Source organism: Talpa europaea (genome assembly GCF_964194135.1).
Source record: "Talpa europaea genome assembly, chromosome: 8".
NCBI lineage: Eukaryota > Metazoa > Chordata > Mammalia > Eulipotyphla > Talpidae > Talpa > Talpa europaea.
In genome coordinates this window covers 54,230,217-54,253,136 of record NC_140075.1, presented here as the reverse complement: position 1 = coordinate 54,253,136, position 22,920 = coordinate 54,230,217, and the positions used below count along the sequence as shown (strand labels likewise).

The 22,920-nt window shown below is 46.0% G+C and overlaps 1 protein-coding gene across 1 annotated transcript in view; it reads right to left on the bottom strand.

Moving 5' to 3' along the window:
• The window catches only part of CORO2B (coronin 2B), a gene marked incomplete at both ends in the record, with an annotated part of 62,904 nt that overhangs the window by 24,472 nt on the left and 15,512 nt on the right, over nucleotides 1–22,920 (bottom strand). The gene's annotated exons all lie outside the window — the stretch shown is intronic.

Here is a 22,920-nt window from a genome sequence, read left to right as displayed (position 1 = left end):
CTGCATCCTCTCCAACACTGAATGGTGGGGAGGGGTAGCCAGTAAAGTTGGGGAGGGTGATGTGTTGCTGATGGTGCACACTTTTGTTTAAATTAAGAAAAGAGGACCTCCTGGTAGTGCAGGGGTTAAAACGCAACCTATGAAGTAATCCGCAGCCACTGCAGCATGAGTTCAATTTCCAGCCAACCAGGGAGCAACCCACATAGTGCAGCAGACCTCTCCTGACTCACCTGCTGCTCCCCTCAGCAGTGTGTTTCATCAATCTGCCTTTTCTGTTCCCCGCTCTGTCTCTGGTGAGTCCTCTCACTCCCAATGCCTTTGGCCTATACCTCAGCTCTTGTATGCATAAATAAATAAATCTTTTTAAAAAATTAAGAAATGGGGTCCTCCCTGGTGGTGCAAGGGGTTAAGTCACAGCACTACGAAGCTATCTGCAGCCACTGCAGCACGAGTTCAATCCCCGGCCAAGGAGGTGACCCACATGGCAGAGCAGACCTCTCCTATCTCGCCCGCTGCACCACTCAGCAGTATATTTCAGTCAGTCTGCCTGTTCTGCTCCCCACTCTGTCTCTGGTGAATCCTCTCACCCCCCCATACCTATGGCCTGTACCCCAGTTCTCATAAGCATAAATAAATCAATCTTCAAAAACAATTAAGAAAAGATATCCCTGCATCAAGAAAAAAGTCTTAAAGCTAAGATAGTACTGTCCACTTGAGGAGCCAAAGCCGGTGGCAGCCGCCTGGGAGCACAAAGATCCAGATACCAGGGAGCACGTGCTTTCCCAGGGCCCATCTCCCCACCGCCACGGGGAGGTGTCACGGTAAGCTTTGGATCAGGAAAAGGCTCTTTCCTGACCCGAGAGGCCCGAGTCTCCAGGTCCACCTAAGCACCATCATATAAATTATTCTGCCTAAGAAGTGTACAGAGTTGCCCCTAGATGTGGCATGTCTGTGCAGTGTTTAACTTCAACACCTGCACACAGTGCCCCATGGTTAGAAGTACTATCCACACAGGCTGGAATTTGAATCACAGTTCTGCCACCACCATTTAGCTGTGTGGTTTGGGTAAGTTGATAAACTTCTCTGAGTCTCAGTTTCCTCATTTCTGAAATGAGGATAACACCTACCTCTTAGGGTTGTTGTCAAGACTGAATGAGCTAATGGGCTTAACAATGTGCCCAGGTGGAAATTATCATTATAGTGATTTGTCAATATATGATAGTAATATTGTTATATAGGTTTGCTAATACCTCCTCCAGGAAGGCTTCCCTGATCCCTTAGTGAAGGAAGAGCTGCTCCTCTGTGTGCTCACAGCATTCTGTGCTTTCCTCTGTTAGAGTGACCATCACAGGCAATTGCAGTGTTTCTATTTATCTGTGAGCAACTGAGGACGGGGTCTGTGTCTTCCTTGACTCTGAGGCTCTGGCTCCTTACCAGGCTGGCACACAGTAAGTAGTACTGAAAGACATCCTGTGAGGAGACGGGAAAGGGTATGTGGGAGCGAGGAGAGAGGTCAGCCTATGCTAGTGGCCATGAAAGCATCAGAGAAGGGAGGGGAGATTGTAGACAGAAGCTATATCTCCAACCTCAGGTCATTTTAAAACTAGCATTTTTGGGAGTTTGGAGGAAATAGGGAGGGATTTTCCAGTCACTTTCCTTCTGCTAGTAGTGGTTAGGTTGTCGAGGCACTTGAGGCAGGCCATACATACCTCACCCCCTTTAGTTCCTCAACTGAATAATGAGGAAGAGAACCCATTTCTGCCAAGCCCCTGCTAACGTGCCTATACTTCAGCAGAGTGATGGGGCAAGAGTCACTTCAGAGTGCGTGTCCCCCTGCAACCACTTCCCTTCCCTTCCTGCTTGCATCGCCATCAGCTCATTTTCTAGATTCTTTGTGCTGGGACACAGTGATGGTGGAATGGGTGGAGAGCAGATGACCTGAAAGAAAATGGCAGTGAGGAATGAGGCAGAGAATGAGCAGGAGAAAGCCCCAGAAGTTGTGCTCAGGAAGCCGTCGCCCACTATACACTATGGGAAAACTGGAGAATAGGCGGGCAGGAATTGGAGAGTGTTGCTGTCAGTTGGGCCTGGCTTGGCTTCTATGAGGGATGCAGGTAGTTTTGTGTTGTTGGGCAATGCCGCTTTCAATGAGACTAAGCAGAGACTGAGTCGCGTGTGATCTGGCATCTACGAGGGTTACACATACCTGTGACATAGGTATCAGGAAATGAAAGCCCAGAAAGGTTAAGTAATATGCCCAAGGTGATCCAGCTGAAAGCAGGCTGGGATCCGCACACAGCGATGAACCCAGAAGCTGAGCTTTTGGGGACTCCACTTCTCGCTGTTGGTCAGCTCCCCTTCTCCAGCTCTGACTTCTGTGGGCACGCTGGCTCACTTACTCTACGACAGAGTTGCTTCCTACATCTGCTCTCAGAGCCTGCACTTGAGTGACCCTGATCAAAGCTCTCTGCATTAAGCTGTTGGCACCCACTCCAGCCCAGGTAGATCTGAGGGGCACCACTCAGTCAATAGGTGGCCATCAGCTAACAGCAGCTTCTGGCCAGCAGCCTGTGGGTGATGCACTGGAGGGACAGGTTAAGCCACATCACTGGAACCGATTCAGAATGGGAAGAGGACAGAGCTCTGAACTGGGAAGTAAATAACTGTTTTTATTCTCTTTAAAAGATTTATTTATTTTTATAAGCACTGGGGTACAGGCCAGAGGCATGGGAGGGTAAGAGGATTCACCAGAGACAGAGAGGGGTGCAGAACAGGCTTAACCTGTCTCTCCAGTGCATCACCCACAACCAAAACACTACTGAGGGAAGCAGTGGGTGAGACAGGAGAGGTCTGCCATGCCATGTGGGTATCTCCCAGGCCGGCTGGGGGTCGAACCCGCGCTGCAGAGGCTGTGGACAGCTTCACAGCGCTGCGCTCAACCCACGGCACCACCTGGGAGGCCCAAGGAGATAACTCTTTTTAAAGCAGAGTGTGATTTTTGGTGGAATATATACTCCAGGCAGAACTCTCTGTACAAAATGGATGCACTCCCAGTGAGATAGTCATTGCTTCAGTGAATTGTGATCCCTACAGTTGGGCAGTGAGCAATCTGCTTGGCTCTCTGGGGCAGTCCTGAAGAGAAAGACCCCCTTTCAATCTGGTAGATCTGATTTTCCTGATTCATACAGTAGGGTTCCACATAAAATGTTGTTTCAAAGACAAATTCTACTGCTATGAAGAAGAATTTGAAAATCTCTGTACAAAAATCAAGCAAATTAAAGAATTAATTATTCTAGGGAAAAATTTGTATAAGAAAGTTAATTTAAATCATAATGATAATGATTTATGTACACAATTTACACTTTGTAAAAATTAAAATCCTGAATATGTATTTAAACAAAGCTATTATTATAATATACTAGGAGGACAGAGGTAGAGGAAGTGTGTGTGTAGCATGAGAGAGAAAAAATGGGAAGAGGCCAGATCCTCATCTTCCATTGCGGGAAGCCAATACACAATGTCTAAGATTTAAAAAATTCTAGGCATGGCAGTAAAAGTATATAATTAGGAAATACAGGGATATATGCAAAATAAAACAGTTAAACACAATGAAACAGTTTCCATAAGGAAGCAGGAAATGCGGGTTAAGCAAAGTGGCATAGGACTGAGTTTATCACCTGTGGTTGCCAGTAAATATTTAAAAACTGGTTGTCCTGGGGAAAAAAAGGCCCTGATCTGCAGCATTGCCAATTTCAGGGGTGTGACTATCCCCCCACGGCTAATTTCAAACTTGCAGCCTGATGTCACCAAAGGTAGACTTAGAAGAGACTCACAATAGCAGACCATCATGTAATATTTATAGATATAATAGATGCAAATCCCCTCAAGAACACAGTGAAATGTAGCACAATAACTAGACAATGCAGTTTTTAATATTTAGCACCTCTGGTTTTTAACATGATTCATTTAATTGAAAGTTTGTGTCACTTAATTCTTAATAATGACCATCTCTAACAACCGACTTGCAAAACTCCTAAAAATGAAACAATAGGCTGTCATGAGCGCCAGTCAACCCCAGCACACCCTCGTAGTGCCACACGCCTCGTCCAACGATCAGACTTCATGAACGCCACAATTACCACTGTGAGAGACCCCAAGATGAAAGAACAAACAAATAAAATGCAAGTACCAGGTGGTCTAAAGTAAGCTTGCTCTGAACTTTTTTAAAAATGTGTACACTCATCCTCAGTCCCCCGCAAATGCCTCTGTTTTCTGTTTCCATTTCACCATGGGGGTGTGAGTAGAGACCAATCCCAGATCAGGTTCTTAACTGGCACCCAGTCCTGCCTCTCACACATGAGCTCATACCCACACTGACAGCTATTATTCCCATAGTCTTATATGAATGTTATATTTACATTATATTATCAAGTATATATTGACCAACTAAATCAACTGTAATCCTCACAGCAACCTCATCTTACAGCTGAGAAAACAGGTTTAGCGAGCTCCTAAGGAGGCAAGTCAAGGGTTTTACATTTCCTGACTTGCAAAAAACGCTTGAGATGGTCCCTCACAGCCTTGCCCCATGGCTGGCTTCTCAGGCGTCCCTGGGTCTAACCTGCCCTCTCTGCTCCTTAGTCTCAAAGAGCTAAGGAGAGCTTCAGTTTCCACAGAGCCGGGGCAGAGAATGTGCTGCATGGGGTGGGGTGGTGAAGTCTGGGGTTGGGAGCCTATAATCCTATAATCACTAAGGAAATCTTCTTGCTCTTGGTGTAGCTAATGCTGGGAGTCTAAAAGGGCAAACCCAGCCCCCTCCCTGGGATAGGCCTTCAACCTCAAATGTTGGGTGGCACCGCATCACCCCCAAGTCTGCATCACCCCCAAGTCTGCATCACCCCCAAGTCCACATCACCCCCTGCTGCGGGGACAGGGTGTCTCTCAGATGTACCTTATGTACCAAAGACAGAGATGGAGGGCTGGAATAGGCCTCTGTCCAGAGTGGGAGGGAGCAGGAAGAAGGGCAAGCTTCCCGCAGGCCCATGTGACAGTCTCCAAAGTCCTTTAAAGGTCCTCACTCTCTAACCGATAATTCCTCTTTGCGTATTCATCCGGGGACATCAACAGAGAAGAACACCAAGCCGTCCACTGCTGGGTTATTTATAAGAGGGAACAATATAATAAATGTCCAACAATGGGGCCTTGCCAAAGTGAATTGGTACAGGACATAATAATGGGATATTATGAGGTCATTTAAAAAAGGATTTTCAAAGACTATTTAATGATGACTTGGGAATTGCTTAAGATCTAAGGTTTGGTGAAGTAGTCAGAATCAAGTTATACACATAAAATGATCCCTATCTATTAAAAAATACATATTCTGTAAGAAAATACTTCAAAATGTTAATAGTGGCAATCCCTGGCTAGTCATATATTAGTGCTTTCTAATGCTTCCACAGTGAACATTTACAATTTTTACTAAAAAGATAGATGTTATTGTAATACATACATACACACACACACACACTACATGGCTTTGACTGAAAAATATTCCTCACTATTTTTGGTGAAACAGATCTTAAAGAAATGAGATGCAGACTGATGTCTACCAGATTTACATGTTCTAGGAGCTTCTGTGAAACATAGATGTATTTGCTGACACAGGTTTCTCTGCTTCCCTGACATCACATAAATGGTTTGAGGGAAAAGACCATTCTTGTATAAAATTATGTAACTAGTTGAAAGTGTGTGTGTGTGTGTCTGTGCGCGCGCGTGCGCACGCACGCGCACACACACACACACACACACATGCTGGCATGCATGGGCAGCCAAGGTCAGGCCCTCCTTAGGAAAGGCTGGCGGTGTGGCTCACCCAGCAGGCTGCCCAGGGGGTGGGGGGTGCACCTGGCCTCAGTCCAGGCTTTATCTGAACCCAGTGAACTGACTGAGGATGAGATGTTTTCAAAACAACCTGCATTGCAGCTTTAGCTCCTAGAATTTCCCATCGTTGCAAAGCTGAATTTTGTACACAGAAGCAAAATGTTTTCTTACCTGGGGAATCAGCTTAGTGAGGCAGAAAGAACAAACTGAGCAGGAGATAGGGTTTCTAGGCCCTGTTCTGGCACTCACCTCACCGCTGAGTGACCTTGAACCTGGCCCCTGGGCTCTCTGGGTGTCCCAGATTCCAACACCTTGCTGACACCCTTTCTGCTTCTCTGTGGCCGCCCACACAGAGGCATGTCTGCAAGCAGAGTCCCAGCTTCTGGCCAGCTCGACTTCAGAAAGACAGGGGGCGATACTAATGTCAACAATGGAAAAGGCAGTGATGGTCATAAAAGACCATCCAACAAGGGTTTACAAGGTGCCAGGCCTTGTGCTAAGCAACTTACATATGAGTTCTATTCAACTTTTGTAACACACTTATAAAGAATTATTAAATCCTTATGACGCTTCTGTAACCATCCATTTTATGGGTGAGAAAACTGAGCCCTGGGGGCTGACTTGCCAAAGGTGACAGCTGCAAAGCGAGATGCTGTAATTTGCCACTGGCTTGTCTGGCTGAGGCACCTTGGCTGTGTGCCTCCTATTTCACAATGTGGGTGAGGCACCCGGTAGATTGAGGGGAGGACCATAAATCATAAGCAGGGCCTGGGGTTCTCAGAACGGGTTGGCTGGCAATGCCATGGTGAAGCGCCTAAACTTGCCCTTGGGGACACCTCTCTTTTCCCTTTCTTTTCACTCCTCTCTCCCCTCTCCCTAGATTACACCCTGTATTGATGAATCACAATGTTTGGGATGGGAAGCCAAGTAAGTACTTTTTATTTTATTTTAAAGATTTATTTATTTATGCATATAAGAACTGGGGTGTAAGCCAGATGTGCTGGGGGGGGATGAGAGGACTCACTAGAGAGAGTGGGGAGCAGAACAGGCAGACTGACTGAAATCCACTGCTGAGGGGAGCAGCGGGCAAGACAGGAGAGGCCTGCTGTGCCATGTGGGTTGCTCCCTGGCCGGGATCCCGGATCGAACTTGTGCCTGTGGCAGTGGTCGGCAACAACTTGATAGCACTGTCTTTAACCCCTGTGCCACCAGGGCTGCCCACATCAGTGTTTTTTAAAAGATCCCCTAAGGATTCCAGTGGAAAGCAAAGCTTGGGAACCACCACCGAGGTTCTGCAGGGGCTCGCACATTCCAGGACAGTGCAGGGGCCGCCCGACTGCTACCAGATACACGGGCAGTACGTGAGCAATCAGAGACCAGCATTGCACACTGAATCCAGACTCCTCTGAAGCAGCCACCAGTCGGCCAATAGGAAGCTCCAAGTCACGCGGGGTGATGGGCGATGGGCAATGTGCGAGGTGAAGGAGGACCTGGGCGGTGGGCGGGAGATGATTTGAATGAGCTGCCCTGGTTACCACATCCCAGACCATCCCATTAAGTTGCCTGCAGTCTTCTTACTCTCTCTCCTTTGGAGGAAGTTGATATTAAACGAGAGAGGAGAGGTGAGAAAAGAGAGAGGAGAGAGAGAGAGAGAGAGAGAGAGAGAGAGAGAGAATCAGAAAATGGTCCTTCTCCTAAAAACCCTGGGCAAAGGTCAAGCCCCGTGTCCCAGGCCTGGGCCTGAGGAGACCTTGTCCACAGCTCACAGCCCTGACACTGCACCCAGCACGCACTCACACCCTCCACAGTTAATCCTGTCCAAGTGTAACAGGGTGGTCCCCAGGAAAGGGGGAGGTTCCAGGTTCCCTGCCCCACCCAAGGGAGGGTGGAGCTGAGCAGGGAGAGAAGAAGCTGCAAAAGAGACTGAGGAAGGAGCAGGATGGGGCCAGAAGGAGACCTGGAGGAGGCGCATGGAGCCTAGAGACACGTAAAGAAACTGTGCTTGTCTTTTGGTCGTGGACTGGGTGACACAGATGTGGGTGAGACCCGTGGGGAGGTGACAATGGCAGCTTTTATCTTAATGTTGATTTTGCTCTTTTCCTTCCGGGCTTGTCCGGTTGTTTGTGACCCTTTTCTGTGGGTCCCCACTGGAAGATGCTTTAGACTTGTGGCAGGCTTTGGGGCCTTGTTCTGGGCCGATCCCATATGGATGGACTTTTACCCACGAGGGGATGGGTAACTTTGGGTGCTTCATTTAGAAACTAGACTCTTTGCCTTACCTGTATTGTTTCCTAGTTTTATTAAAGTTCCTTTTCATTAAAGTCTCCTATGTTTTGTGTTGATGCGGCGGATGGCAGAACCCATTTAGAATAGGCAGGTTTGCGGGGTTTTGGGCTGCCCCTCTCCCCATCCTATAACACAAGGAGGGTGGGACGCCACAAATAAGGAAACTTGGCTCTGGTCGCCCCACCCAGCAGGGACAGACAAGGAGTCTGTGCAGGTTCAGAGTTCTGGGTGCCATGGGGGCCTTCTCAGCCAAGGTGAGAGGGATGTCTCACGCTCCTAAATATTGTGCACCCAATGAGAAGATGCCCCTCCCTAGGTATGCCCAATTTGCAAGTCACTGTCTCCAGCATCTTTGTGCACGCATGCGCGCACAAATACACACACACACACACACTGCTTCCTATACAACCTCCTTCCCATGGCTGTTTCTGCCTAGGCCTCCAACTCTGCCCTCTTCCTCTCTCCATCCCAATCAGACTTATTGGCCTCATGCCCTGGTGATGAGGCCCGGGAACGCTTCCTTCACCCAGTAATCCAATAAACCAAAGTCTTCTAAGGACACTGGGGGGTTCATCGCGGGGGACAATGGGTCAGTCCATTGCTGCTTGCAGGTCATCTAGTTGCATAATGAGAGGAGCCTTAACATAAAGCCTTTAACATAAAGCTGTATTCCCCTGGGTTTTCAGACTCTCGGGCCATCTGTTAAGAGATTTTTGGCAGAGGACTTTATTCATGCTAGAACTCACAGGATTGTTCTCGGGTTTTCTGAAGTGGGTCCATTGATTTGTTTCCTTGTCGCCAGTGTCTGCTCTTCAGCTGTCTCCCAGCCCATCTCACATACTGTTGGCCTAGAGTTCAGTGCTGCTGCAAGAACCCTCCTGCTCCAAAATATTCAAGGGCTCCCTATTACTTAGACTTTAAAAGTCCTACTCCATATGCAGATAAGAGCTGTTGTCACCCCAGTTGGATCCTGCCTGAGCCTCTCCCTCATCTCACCTCCTGTACTCCTCACCCCCTGCATGACCTCTGGTTCCTAGTTTGTCCCTGGCAGGAAGCTGTGAGAACCACCAGGGCAGTGACTTTGACCTGGCACCTCTAGGGCCTCATTCAGTGCCGCTTATAGTAAGAACAAACGCTGGGTGAATGATTTCCCACTTCTGTGTCTTGAATCATGCTGGCCCCTCAGCCTGGACCTCCTCACCCCCATAAAAATACCCAGGGAACAGACAAATGCTCTCTCCCATCCCTATGTGGGGAGATAATTCTGGATCCTGCTCTTTTTTTTTTTTTTAAGTATTTTTTTTTAAGATTTACTTATTTATACAAGAACTGGGGTACAGGCCAGAGGTGTGTGGGGGTGTGTGAGAGGATTCACCAGAGACAGTGTGGGGGAGCAGAACAGGCAGACTGAAATACACTGCTGAGGGGAGCAGCGGGCAAGGCAGGAGAGGTCTGCCACACCATGTGGGATTCTCGCTGGCCGCTGGCCAGATTGAACCAGTGCTGCAAAGGCTGCGGACAACTTCACAGCGCAGTGCTCAACCTGCTGCGCCACCAGGGAGGCCCTGGATCCTGCTCTTCTGACCTTGAGGAATTCCAGATGCAGGACCCAGCTCGGGGTAGATTCAGATCCAAAGGGTAAAGTACAGTAAGACTGTGACTGCTCCAAAGTTAGTCACCCTGTCGAGAGAAGTTCATGAGAGGCCTCAGAGAGCCTCCCAGCTACGTGACTTTCTATTTGGATCACTCCCCCCCTTTCCTTTATCTTTGTGTTTTTCAAGATTGAAAGGGGTTGCTGATTTTCCAGTTAAAATCCCTGGTGTCTGTGCATGTGCCAGGGGAGGGAGTGGGAAGAAATAAACTCCCCAGGGGAAGGGGTGGTTTGCTTGGGGAGAGCAGTGAGGGATTGTGTCTAGCCGGTGTTTCCTTCTCCCAGGCTCTGGGAAGAAAAGCAGACGGTGCTGCCTTTTTCCCTGGTCCTAGGCAGCATCCTTTTGAGGAGCAGTGTGAGGTCCCCTAGTTTGGGACAGGAAGGTATGGAGAGACCTTGAGTGAGTGTGTGTGTGTGTGTGTGTGTGTGTGTGTGTGTTGCAGAGGGGCTGCCTAAACCTCAGAGCTCATGCCTGTCCCTGTAGTTTCCTGATTACTGGCTCCTTTTTTTAAACAAATAAAATAAAACTCTGTGTTAAAACAGAAAGATAAAAAAGCTCCAAACCTACTGTGCCAGACAAATCTGCATGGGGTGGAATTTCAGAGGGGGCTTGCTGGAGAGGGGTGTGGCTCACAGTCTACTGGGGAGAGCTACTAAGAGCTAGACAATTGCGGGGGTGGGGGGGGAGCAGAGAGGGGGGGCTGGGCTTCACTGGGGTAATGGTGGGCCCATGGGCCTGAAAAACCGTCCCCAGGAGGTGTGGAAGACCCAGGTATATCTGGGAAAGTCAAATAACTGGAGAGAGAAAAGGCCACAGCAGAACATCCAGACCATGGGGTTTAGGAACTTGCTGCCTCAGGAAGGAGTCTGGAGTTAACTCCATAGGTGATAGGGAGCCATAGATGGCTCAATGCTGAATGGACTCCAGGGGTCCAGTTATGCCAGGAAATTGCTGCAGAGAGAAATATACATGCTATGCTTGGGAAGTCCGGGGGCCTGAGGGTGGGGCCCCAACCCCAGGAAAGTGTTTCGTGGCAGCTGAGACCTTAAGTGCGATGGGTGGGAGACCACAGGGGGAAATGGAGTCCTCCCCGACCCCCCCCCCCAATCAGTAGGGATCTCACAGTGGGGGAGGAGGAGGGTGGGCAAAAAGAAACTGTTGGAAATGTGAAAGAATTGGCAAAAATTACACTATAACATCTATGCAAATTGTGGTGAAAGGCTTCATTTTGATTTATAATGAGTAGAAAAGCCCATATCTGGTTCAGGCAGAAAAGCAAAAGGAAAAAGAGACTGCTTGTACCATCTTCAGGCTGTCAACACTGGCCTTCACGCCTCTGCCACAAAGCCAAGTCCTTCTAGAAGGCTGAGGACAAGAGGCCTGGACCATGGCAGGGTTCAGCAAGAGGATCATCAGTATCTCCCTGTTTCTTGGCCCCAAGTGGGCCTCATCTTCCATGTTCCCCCCAGATTCTAATGCTTCTCCCTAGAGGCCCTACCAGAGAGGTGGCACTAGTAAAAATTACTCCAAATGGGAGCAGCCAAGCAGGAGTGGGTGACCCTGAAGTGGACTCTAATTAAGGTCAGGGGCAGTTCCCAGGTCAGCCCTCTGCTTTTCAGTCCAGAGAACTAGACATCTGCTGTATACCAGGGCCATCTCAACAGCAGACCCACTAGACTTGGAGCTATTGCCCAGAGTATAAAAATGCCCCCTTCTACTTTAAGTATGTATTAACTTGCTATCTCCATTTTACAAATGACTTGTCTCAGATCACACAGAAAGAAGCAAAATTCAAAGCTGTCTGCAGGGTGGATGTGTGTATTATTTTTTAATGACTTTGGTTTTATGGTTTATAAATATCTTACTTGAGTCTCATTATTCGCCTGGGGAGATATTTCATTAATTTTAGAGATGAGAGAACTGAGGTTCAGAAAGGTTCATTGACTTGCTCATGGTCACACAGCAAAGAAAGGGGCAGTTGAAACTAGAACCTAGCACTTTGTTCTCTAGTTCTTTCCAGACACCAAGACATCCCTCCTGTGACTAGAAGATGTCATCCCTGCCCTCAGAAGTTTACACTTTCCCTGATAAGAGAAACGGACAGATCCAGTGGTGCCAGCAGAGTATGAACTGACTGAGGAAGGGGAATTAACATGAGCCTGTTTTTCCTCAATTACTATGAAATTCTCACAAGAACTGACAGCAAAGTGGAAGGCAGATGCTGAAAAGGGAACTCCAGAGCACCTGGAAGGGGGTTATACGCACACCCAATTCATGCTGGATAAGAAGTATTTGTGCCATCATGGATGCCTCCTTCAGATTACCTTCTGCTCTATTTCCCAATTAAAGTATGGCTCATGGAGCTGAGAACAATGCTGTGTTTCCCGCCTGTGTACTGACCAGCACACAAAAGGAGGGGGAAGATTTTCTTCTTTCCAGATAGTAGGATTTTGCTGCCTTATAAAAGGATCTCAGACTCTCCAGGTGACTCATATCCAAAATTCTACCATTAGGGATTCATTTTTTGGTATGTTACACCTTGTTGCTCTTATCACATAGATGCTACTGCATAGGGCACAGTGGTAGGGGATGTTGTTTTATTTTAAAAAAGCTTTGGGAACTTTCCTAGTGATAGATCTTGGGGAGGAGGGTGGGCATGGGGAAACTATTTGAAAGGATAGGGAGGGGGAGACAAGGAAGAAAGTATGAGATGACTAATCAGTGCAAATGCTTAACCCCAGGCCTTGCCTGATAAGGTCACTGGGCATCACCGAGTCCAGTCATTGTACTTCACACTATTTCCCACAGAGGAACTCCTACCCATGAGCCTTTCTGGTAGTCAGAGCCCCTGGCCCTCCACCTGCCATCAGTGTGAGGCCCAGGAGGTGAGAATACTTGCTTGAGGTTGCCCAGTGAGTAGGCAGTGGCCATGCCCAGGGCCACACCCAGGTTTGCAGACACCAGGTGAGTGCCCAGCCCCCGCCCTGTTGATTCTGAAGTTTCTGTTCACGAGAAGGGGGCGGGAAGGTCACTTTCAGAAGACAGAGCCACCCAAGGGAACTTCATTGTCTTCTGCCCATGTCACAGCAATCTGCTGACCTCATCTGCCTTTCTGGAAAATCTTTACTTGGGATACTCCCCACAGCCCAAAGCGGCACTCTCAGACTCCAGTGGGTTGCTTCTACTTGGAAAGGCTAGGCTGGCCTGGCCAGAGGGCCGCACAGTGGCCGAGCCCTAGAAGCTGTGCTACTGCCGTTCCTCCAGCAGAGGGCGGTGGCTACACTGATCTCAGCTGGATCAGGGAATCTAGACTTGCAGGAAGGAAACTTAGCTGACATACTCCAGCGGGGATTTGAATGCTCCCAGCCAGCCTAGTTCACTACCATGCTCAATTTACTAGAAAATTCCTTATACTGCAATGAAAACCCAGCTATTGAAATTCCCCATGACTAACTAATTCTGCTTCCTGGTCACACAGAAAAAGTCGACCACTTTGTGTTTTGCCACCTCTTAGAGCAGGAGACCCATTTCTAGTTGGCCACCCACAGTGCTGTGTGACGTTGGGCAAGGCACTTTCCTTCTCTGGGCCTTTTTTTCTCACCTATAGGCCAATGGGATGGCCCCTGGCAGATTCTAAAGCTACTTTCAATCTCGACATTCCACTCAATTCCCCTTTACATTACTGTTGAAGAGCAGCTAAAGAGGGGACACTGCACCCCCCTTGACTTTGGTGTCCAGCACTCACAGTGGCTCCCAGTCACTCCTCTACCACTCTCCATGCTACGGCCTTTTCTTAGCCCCTTTCCCTTAGGGTTTGGGTTCTTCAGGCTGCATGCTCACACCCACCTCCTTCAGAGCTCATCTTAAAGCCAGGCCACCTGACACCTCCCCCTAAGTTCATCTGACCCAGAGGCCTAGCAGGAACTGCTCACAGTCACTGAGCTCACAGTCTGACTCTCTGCCTGTGGTCCATGATGCCTGCCACTTGGGAAAGGAAAACTGTTTCACAGAAGGGATGTCCCCCCTTCAAATCCTGGAGGTACCTCGATTTATCTCAATCCCTTTCCACCTCTCTCCCCTGATCTAGGCCTCTCCTCACACCAGGAACCTTCTGGGTTCTGCTCATATTTTTTCTTCCCCCTTTCAAAGCCAGGCCATTGAATCACGTGTGGTTTCTTTTTAGAGTCAGATGAACTGGAGGCCTTGAATATTTTTGTTTTAATTTCAAAGGTTAAACACATACACACAAGCCACCACCACCACCCCCCTCTAAATCACCCAGGGATAATTACTGCTATTTTTGTTCCAAGTCCTCCCAGGCGGTGTTCAGTGAACAAATGGATTAGGGTCCTTCACCCCTCCCTATTCACTAAGCCTGTGGACTCCCTCATCATGCTCTTCAAAGCTTCCAAAAATGTTGGGCATAATCAGAATTTTGCAAGCTGACATGCAGCCTTTCCCGGCCCACTGCCCCCGGGACACTGTGTCCCTGCAAAGCACCTTAAGCCCTGGATGTGGTAGAAGGGCGCATCCAAGAGGCCCATTGCAATCGCACCTCCTGGTGTTCACAAAGGGTAGAGGCCCCTTTCTCGTTATGGCGGCTTTGGTCTTTAATGCTAACAGAATGTGGTGAGCTACAAACGTTCGTGGTTGCTCCTTGGACTCTCTTCTTTTCTTGAATTTCCAATGAGGGTGGGAGTGGGGAGTGGGGGGTGGTTGCCACGAGACAGGACACTTAGCCTATGGCGAGGCCCAGGTGGCCAGGAACTAAGGCCTCCTGTGCCAGGCATGTGATCAAGCGTAGAAGAGAGGCTCCAGTCCAGCCAGAGCCCCGGCTGCCAGATAACTGCAACTGCGCAAGGCCTGACCCAGAACCCATCCAGGGGACCCAGTTCACGCCAGTAACACAGGACGGTCCTGAACTCAGCAACGGAAACACTGACTGTACAGAGACATATGGAATGATTTCCTCAGGGAAAAAACCTAAGAACTAGCCGAGCAACCTCTAGACATTGGCAAATAGGAAAAACTCACATCAAAGCAAAGAGAGGCTGACACAATCTCTCCACAAATCCCAGAACTACCCGGTCCAGTTCTGGGGTCAGTTATTATGCAACAGTTGAAAGCTAATATGGAGATATTTTCTACTTATTGTGAGGGAGGCAAGACAGGCATTCCCATCTTAGATTTTGATGTGGGAAACTGAGGCACAGAACAATGAAGCTGTGTGGGTGAGACTTTTACTCCTACCTCAATGAGTAGGGGACTGAAGCATGAACTTTCTTGAGTCCCCTTTATGGGCTCCCACCCCTGATATTTGAGAGTTTCCCCCTTTACTTTTTTTTTTTAAGTAGTGAAAAAAGAAGAGATAGTAAGTTGGGAAACAGATGAAGTATAAAAGATCACGTCCTGGTGAGTACCAGTTCCATTATATACCTAGTTGAAATGACTTTTGTTTTATTTTTTCCTGTGTCACTAAATATTTTTGGAGTCATCATTTTTAATGGCTGCATGGTATTTCACAGTATGACTGTATTACTGTATTACCCAATCCCCTGATTTTAGCTCCATATGTGGTTTATAAATTCCAACACTTTAATTTTACTTTTTAAATAATTTACAATCCTCTAAAGAAGTTGTGATAAACAGCCGAATATTTGCACATACTGGTGAGTTTTTACATTCTTATAAATGAAAATGCTGGATTTATAGGCTTGCAATTAAAAATGCTTTTGCTGTGAATTTTAAAATGTCCTTTTAAAAGGTTGTACTAATTTGTCTTCTCATCAGCAACTCAAGAATGACCATTTCCCCACACCCCTAATAACACAGGTTATTATATTTTTAATTTGCTTATTTTTAGATGAAAAACTAGATCTCATTTTCATTTGCAAATCTCTGATGCCTAGTAAGGTTGATTATGTCTTCATTTGCTTATTGGACATTTGCATTTCTTTGCTTATGAATTACCTCATTATATGAGGTACTCAAATTTTTTCTAATGGGATGCTTATCTTTTTCTTAATGATCTGTAAGAGTTCTTTGTCTATTATATATATTAACTCTATATTAAATCCTCATCACATTTATTATGCCTTTTCACTTTTGATCCATCCACAAAAACTAATGATTCTAAATATTTCCATTTTTGCCTTCTTGGTCCCTATCCAGTTCTCAACCTAGTTAGTTACCTACAAACATTTTTTTTTATTAGCAGAAAGCAGTCAGAGATTTTTTGGTTGAGCCCCAACACCATCCCTGGAATGATTTCTCCAGTAAGTTCAGATTTATTTCTGAAGTCCAGGGGTATAAAATCATAGCCAGATCAATGATAACATTGTTCATTGCTCTCAAAGAAAGTGGGGCCACCCAGTGATACAGCATAGATCAGGGGCAGTCATGGAAAGGGAGTCCTCTCCTTAGCTGTCCTCGTCCTGGTCCATTCCTGTGTTGATGATGCAAAGCACTGCAATTTCTTTCTGAGGACACATCCACCACGCCGGAAAATGCACTACGTATTCACACCCATTTCCAGAGTTTGCCCTGGCCAGAGAGGCCATGGTATGATACCCATTAAAAGCCTGTCTCTTTGTGGGTAGGTAAAGGTGCTGTGTAGATTTCAAATCCCCAGGAGGGTCCTGAGAGATGAAAGCCCTAAGCTCAACCTTACTCCAACACAGCAAAGAAGTCACAGTTCAAGTGTCATGAGGTGTTCTGTTTCTCAAGGTCAAGTTCTGTTTCAGGCTTTCTGCAGGTTTTGTGTGTGTGTGTGTGTGTGTGTGTGTGTGTGTGTGTGTACATTTGAAGTGAAAATATTCCAATGATTTCCACTGCACCCAGATGAAAGTTCAAACTCCTTTGTATGATCTTTCGGGTCCTGGATAATCTAGCTTCAGCCTAACTCTCCAACTGCTGCGCACCCACCATGCTCCACCTATACTTTTCTTCCTGACTTGGGCCTTAGCACATGTTGTTTCTTCTTGCTAAGATACTCTCCCTGTGGTCTTTACACCACTGGATTCTTCCCTCTTAAGTTTTCAGAGAGGTCTTTCTTAATTATCCCTACTAACACATCCAAGTCTCCAGTACATGCTGAGTTCTCCCGGAGACACGCATCACTGTCTGAAGTAATCTTAATGATCGATTTGTTTCCTTGTTTATTGTTTGTGTTCTAGACAGGCCCACATGACAGATGAGAATAGGGCTCTTGTCAGTACACCTTATCTGCTTTGTTACTATAATCCAGAAGGTCTCTGGTCTCCTGTGGCGCCCCTTGCTCTTTTCCATCCCCCTTCCCCGAAGCCATGCCTGCAGATCACCAAGTCAGGGCACCCAAGGGGGCAGGCAGCCCAGGCCACCCACTGACTGAGAGCCACCATGAGCCAGGCACTGCCAACATCTCTGCCCGCATCATCCCGTTTCTTTTGATCCTATCACTTTGCAGAGGTGTGGCTCTGGGTTAAGTTACCTAACTTTCCTGTGCCATAGTTTCTCGTGGGGCACGAGAAAGTAGGGCAGCCCGTTTCATAGGCTTGCTGTGGGCCTTCAGTAAATCAAGGCACAGACCTTGACCCATTCTCTGTATGTGCTTGACAGATGTGAGTGATGATTGTTCTCATAACAATCCTGCCAGGTGGGATTTATGACTTCCAGTTTATAAATAAGAAAACCAAGGCTGAGGGTCTAATAGTTCAGCTAGGAAGTAGCTGAGTCAGGATGCTAAGGCCGGAAGCCCATGATTTCATGGCCACATAGTCTAATTCTTTTTACAGAGACAGAGCTGACTGTTTGGAATTCTCTCTCCATTTCCAACAACTCCCTCCCCTACGAATACAGAACCATCTCTTCCTGCATTTCTGCAGCATGAGGCGACACCCACATCACTCCAGTCTGCTCATCTCACAGATGGGCAAACCAAGACTGAGAAGGGGCATGTGTTTGAGCAGAGAAGCCCAGTGCAAATCTGGTTTCTTGGCCCTAAGTTCACCAGATACTGCTCCCAAGCAGGCCACTTCTCCCCGTGGAGAAAGCTGTGGGTGGCAGGGCTGGGATTTATGAGAAGCTCCGTCTCATCCAGAGGGCCATATCCATCACACCTTTCCTGCAGGGCTGTAAAATCAAAGCTCTGTATCCTGGCAGACTTGGGGCTTTGGCCAAGACTTGTCACCACCCCAAGCTTCAAAGAGTCCCCCATTCAGAAAGATCCTGGTCCAGTGTCTGCTGGCTAAAGGATAGAAGGATGAGTATGCAACACCACAGGCCCAAGGAGCTTAGCAACCAGTAGCTAGAATAGGTGTGAAAACAGACGGAGACCCTCATGTGTAGAGATGGGTGTGAAGAGGACCTGTGAACAGTGGCAGGCCAGAGAGAGAGGCGTGGAAGCTCTAAGAGCTTCCCCTGATATGGTACCCTGAATACATTGCAGAGGGGATGGACAGGAGTCCAACTGATTGAGGAGGGAGAAGGGCACAGGGGCAGGAAGACCAGGATGGGGTTGGGGTGGGCAGTGGGGAGTGTCCCAAAGAAGTGGTGAACTTAATTTAGAAAGAGAGGGGAAGCCTAGGGAGCTATCGGGGTAGGGGAGGGCCCTGGGAGACTGAAGGGAGATTTGGGCGGGGTGAGGCTGGGACAAGGGATGCCATTTTGCCCATATCCTCTGCAGGTGCAGGCTGGCAATTTCATGGCGAATATGACTCCTCTCCCCAGGCCAAGGAAGAGGGAGAGTCACAACTCACCCAAGGTCACACAGCTAGTATCCAGCAGTGCCAAGATTTGCACCCAAGTCTGCCTGACTGTAAAACTGTGCACTTTTTTTTAACTCAAGGAAGCAATTGCAATGATATAAATAAGAAGTGACAATGCAGAGGCCCCCTGTCCACCATGAGGTTGGTTCCTTCCTTACCTACTCTCCCACTCCCCGGCCCCACACACCCCCCCTTGCTGCCACCCCACTTGCCCAGGAAGAGCTCATTCAGGAGAGGAGGGAAGCATCTTTTAGATCACTTCCCTTTCTTTGTCTGGGCTCTATCAGGAGGGGTCAACTGGGCAGGAGCAGGAGACAGAGAAAGAAGGAAGAAAGGAAATTCCCACCAGCTGTCAGGAAAGAGATTCTCTTGGAAATGCAATCACTCCCTCCCTGGGTCCTGTGGAAGTTCAGAGCACCAGGCAGTGGGGGAGGCTGTCATCTTTTACCTCCTTTCACCTGAGCATCAACCAACCCACCTCATGTCCTAAAATCTGGGTTCACCTTGACTACTGACACCCACACAACACCTTGGGCAGAGCACTGAGCCTCCTGGGGCCTCACTTTTCAGGATTTGTACACCTGAGCATCATCTGCTGATTCAGCATGTGCCAGGCCCTGAATCAGCTATACAGACTACCCTCAAGGGATTCTGTGTCTAAACGCCCTTCCCCACCTTAAACAGATGGGATACGAGGCACTGCAAATATAAGCTTTCAAGGGCGGAATCTAGGTGGTATTCACTAAAAAACTACTTAAACTTTGAAGTATATTTTAAAATTTCAAAATAAAATGTTGAAGGGGGCTATTTTTCTCACCCCAAAGTATTCAATGGAAAATTATCTGACATATTGCATCTAAGTTAGGAATCAGACACCACTATTGTTTAACACTTTTCTGAAAGTACTATCCAATGCAACTAACAAAGAAAAAGATACTAAGTGTATAAAAATTATAAATGGGTGAAAGTATTACTACTGATAGTGATAAGATAGTATCCTCAGAAAATGAAACTAAAAAATGACTATAAACAACTAATGAACTTAGTAACATGGAAGGATAAGAGATTAACGTCAGAAACCAATAGCTTTCAAATACACAATCACCAATTAGCACATATAATAGAAATAGGACCCTGTACACAATAGCAACAAAAAATGATAAATACACATAACAAGAAATGTATAAGATCTATGTGCAGAAAACATATCAACCATATATGACAAACCCACAGCCAGTACTATTTTCAATGGTGAAAAGCTGAAAGCCTTTCCTTTAAGATCAGGAACAAGACAAGGATGTTCTCTCTCAACACTGCTTTTCAATATAATACTGGAAGTCCTAGCCAGAACAAGGAGATAAGAGCAACTTACAAGGAATCCAAATGGGGAAAGAAGAAGTAAAACTATCACTATTTGCAGACTATATGATAATATACATAGAGAACCCTAAAAACTCCACAGAAAAACTAATTAAAATAATAAACTAGTTTAGTAAAGTAGCAGGATACAAAATCAATATGCAAAAATCAATAGCTTTCCTGTATGCAAACAATCAGTGTGAAGAAGAAATTAAGAAAACCATCCTATTTACAGTAGAACCAAAAAATCAAATACCCAGGAATAAACCTAATAAAGGAGGTGAGTGACGTATACAAAGAAAATTATTAAACATTATTAAAAGAAATAGAAGACACAAAGAAATGGAAAGACATTCCCTGCTCATGGATTGGCTGGATTAACATTACTAAAATGGCCATCCTACCAAAAGCAATTTACAGATTCAACACAATCCCTATAAAAATCTCAATGACATTCTTCAAAGAAACAGAACAACTATTGATGAAATTCACATGGCGCCACAAAAAAAAACCTCAAATAGACAAAGCTCTCCTGACTAAAAAGGAGGAGGATGGTGGTACCACACTCCCAGACTTCAAACTATACTACAAAGCCATAATAATTAAAACAGTATGGTACTGAAACAAAAACAGACACAGAATGGAATAGAAAACCCAGAAATAAAGCCATATATGGATAACTAATCTTTGACAAAGATGCAAGAATATGCAATGGAACAAGGACAATTTGTTCAATAAATATTGTTGGGAAAACTGGACCACCACATGCAAAAGAATGAAACTAGATTACAATCTCATGCCATTCATGAAAACCAACTCAAAATGAATAAAAGGGGCCTCCCAGGTAGTGCAAGGAGTTAAGAGGCAGCATTATGGGGCAATCTGCAGACACTGCAGCATGAGTTCAATCTCCTGCCAGGGAGCTACCCACATGGCACAGCAGACCTCTCCTGACTTGCCTGCTGTTCCCCTCAGCAGTGTATTTCAGTCGATCTGCCTGTTCTGTTCCCCACTCTGTCTCTGGTTAATCCTCTCACCACCACCACCCCCACACACACCTCTGACTTGTACACCAGTTCTTGTATGCATAAATAAATAAATCTTAAAAAAATGGATAAAAGACTTGAACATAAGACCTGAAACCATAAAATATATAGAATAAAAATAAGCAAAATACTACATGACATATATCTAAATAACATCTTTAAAGGCTCATCCTCCAAAGCAAAGAAAGTAAAGGGAAAGATAAACAGCTGGGATTACATCAAACTAAAAAGCTTCTGTACTGAAAAGAAACATTAACCAAAACAAAGAGATACCCTACTGATTGGGAGAAAATTTTTACACTTCATACAACTGATAAGGGACTGATCACAAAGATCTATGAAGAGCTTACATGACTCAATGAAAACAAAGTAAACAATCCAGAAAAAAAATGGGCAGAATATCTAAAGAGACACATCTCCAAAGAGAAAATGCAAATGGCCAACAGGTATATGAAAAATGTGCAACATCACTAATAATCAGGGAAATGAAAATTAAATCCACAATGAGATACCACCTTACCCTAGTGAGAATGGCACACATTTAAAAAAAACAGGCAACAATAAATATTGCAAGGATGTGGACAAAAAGGAACTCTTCTACATGCTGGTGGGAATGCAAACTGGTCCAACCATTGTGGAAAGCTGTGTGGATGTTCCTCAAACAAAAATGGAGCTACATATGACTCAGCAATTCCACTCCTAGGAATCTACTCAAGAACGCAAAAACATTAATTCAAAATGATAACTGCAGGGCCTCCCCGGTGGAGAAGCAGTTGAGCGCTGGGTTGCGAAGCTGCCCGCAGCCTCTGCAGCGCCGGTTTGATCCCTGGCCACCAGGCGAGGGTCCCACATGGCGTGCAGACCTCTCCTGCTGCCCGCTGCTCCCCTTAGCGGTGTACCTCGTCAGTCTGCCTGTTATGTTCTCCGCTCTGACTCTGGTGAATTCTCTCATCCTCCCGCGCTTCTGACTGTACCCAGTGCTTGCATAAATAAATAAATAAATCTTTTAAAAAAAAAAAAAGATAGCTGCACCCCTATGTTCCCTATGTTTATTGCAGCACTATTTACAATAGGTAAGTTATGGAAAAAACCCAAATGCCCAAAAAATAGATGACTGGATCAAGAAGATGTGTTATAGATACACAATGGAATATTATTCATCAATCAAAACAGATAAACTCATACCATTTGCAGCAACATGGATGGAGCTGGAAGGGATTATGCTCAGTGAGATAAGTCAGAAGGAAAAAGAAAAATATTGGATGGTTTCCCTTATAGGAGGAATATTGGGGAACCAAATAAGGAAGCAGGAAAAGAAATAATAATAATAAATATATAAACAAAATTAATGGGCAACTATAAATCAGAGACATTTTGTAGGGGAGGGGGGAAAGGGATCAAAACAGGGGAGAGAAAAGCACAAGGGACTGTGGTGATGGTGCACTGGTGGATGAATTGGTGGTGGGAATTTTACGGGGACTACACCTGAGAGGAGAAAGAAAATATTGTACAAAAACGAACAATGATGTAAAATGTATTTAAACAAATAAATTTAAAAGATAAAAAAATAAGAAAACATTTCAACATCACAAAAGGATTCAAAAGACTGAAAGAAGTCAACTATGTTCATAGACTCAGCATTGTAAGGTTGTCCACTCTAATTTATTCAATGAATTTAACATAAATTCTGCACCTCCCCCCCATTTTAGAGGGCTTTTTGTACCTATAGAAATAGATTCTAAAATAACAAAATAAACAAGAAGAACCAGTTAATGTTTGAGAAAAAACAATGAAGAGTGAAGACTTTACAATATAAAGTCTCAGTAACACAACATTGTGTGGGTGTTAATAAAGTGATAGATCAGTAGAAAATAATGGATAATTCATAAATATGCCCAAATACACACAGAAATATAGGATATAGCAAAGACTGCACCTCACATCAGTGGAGGA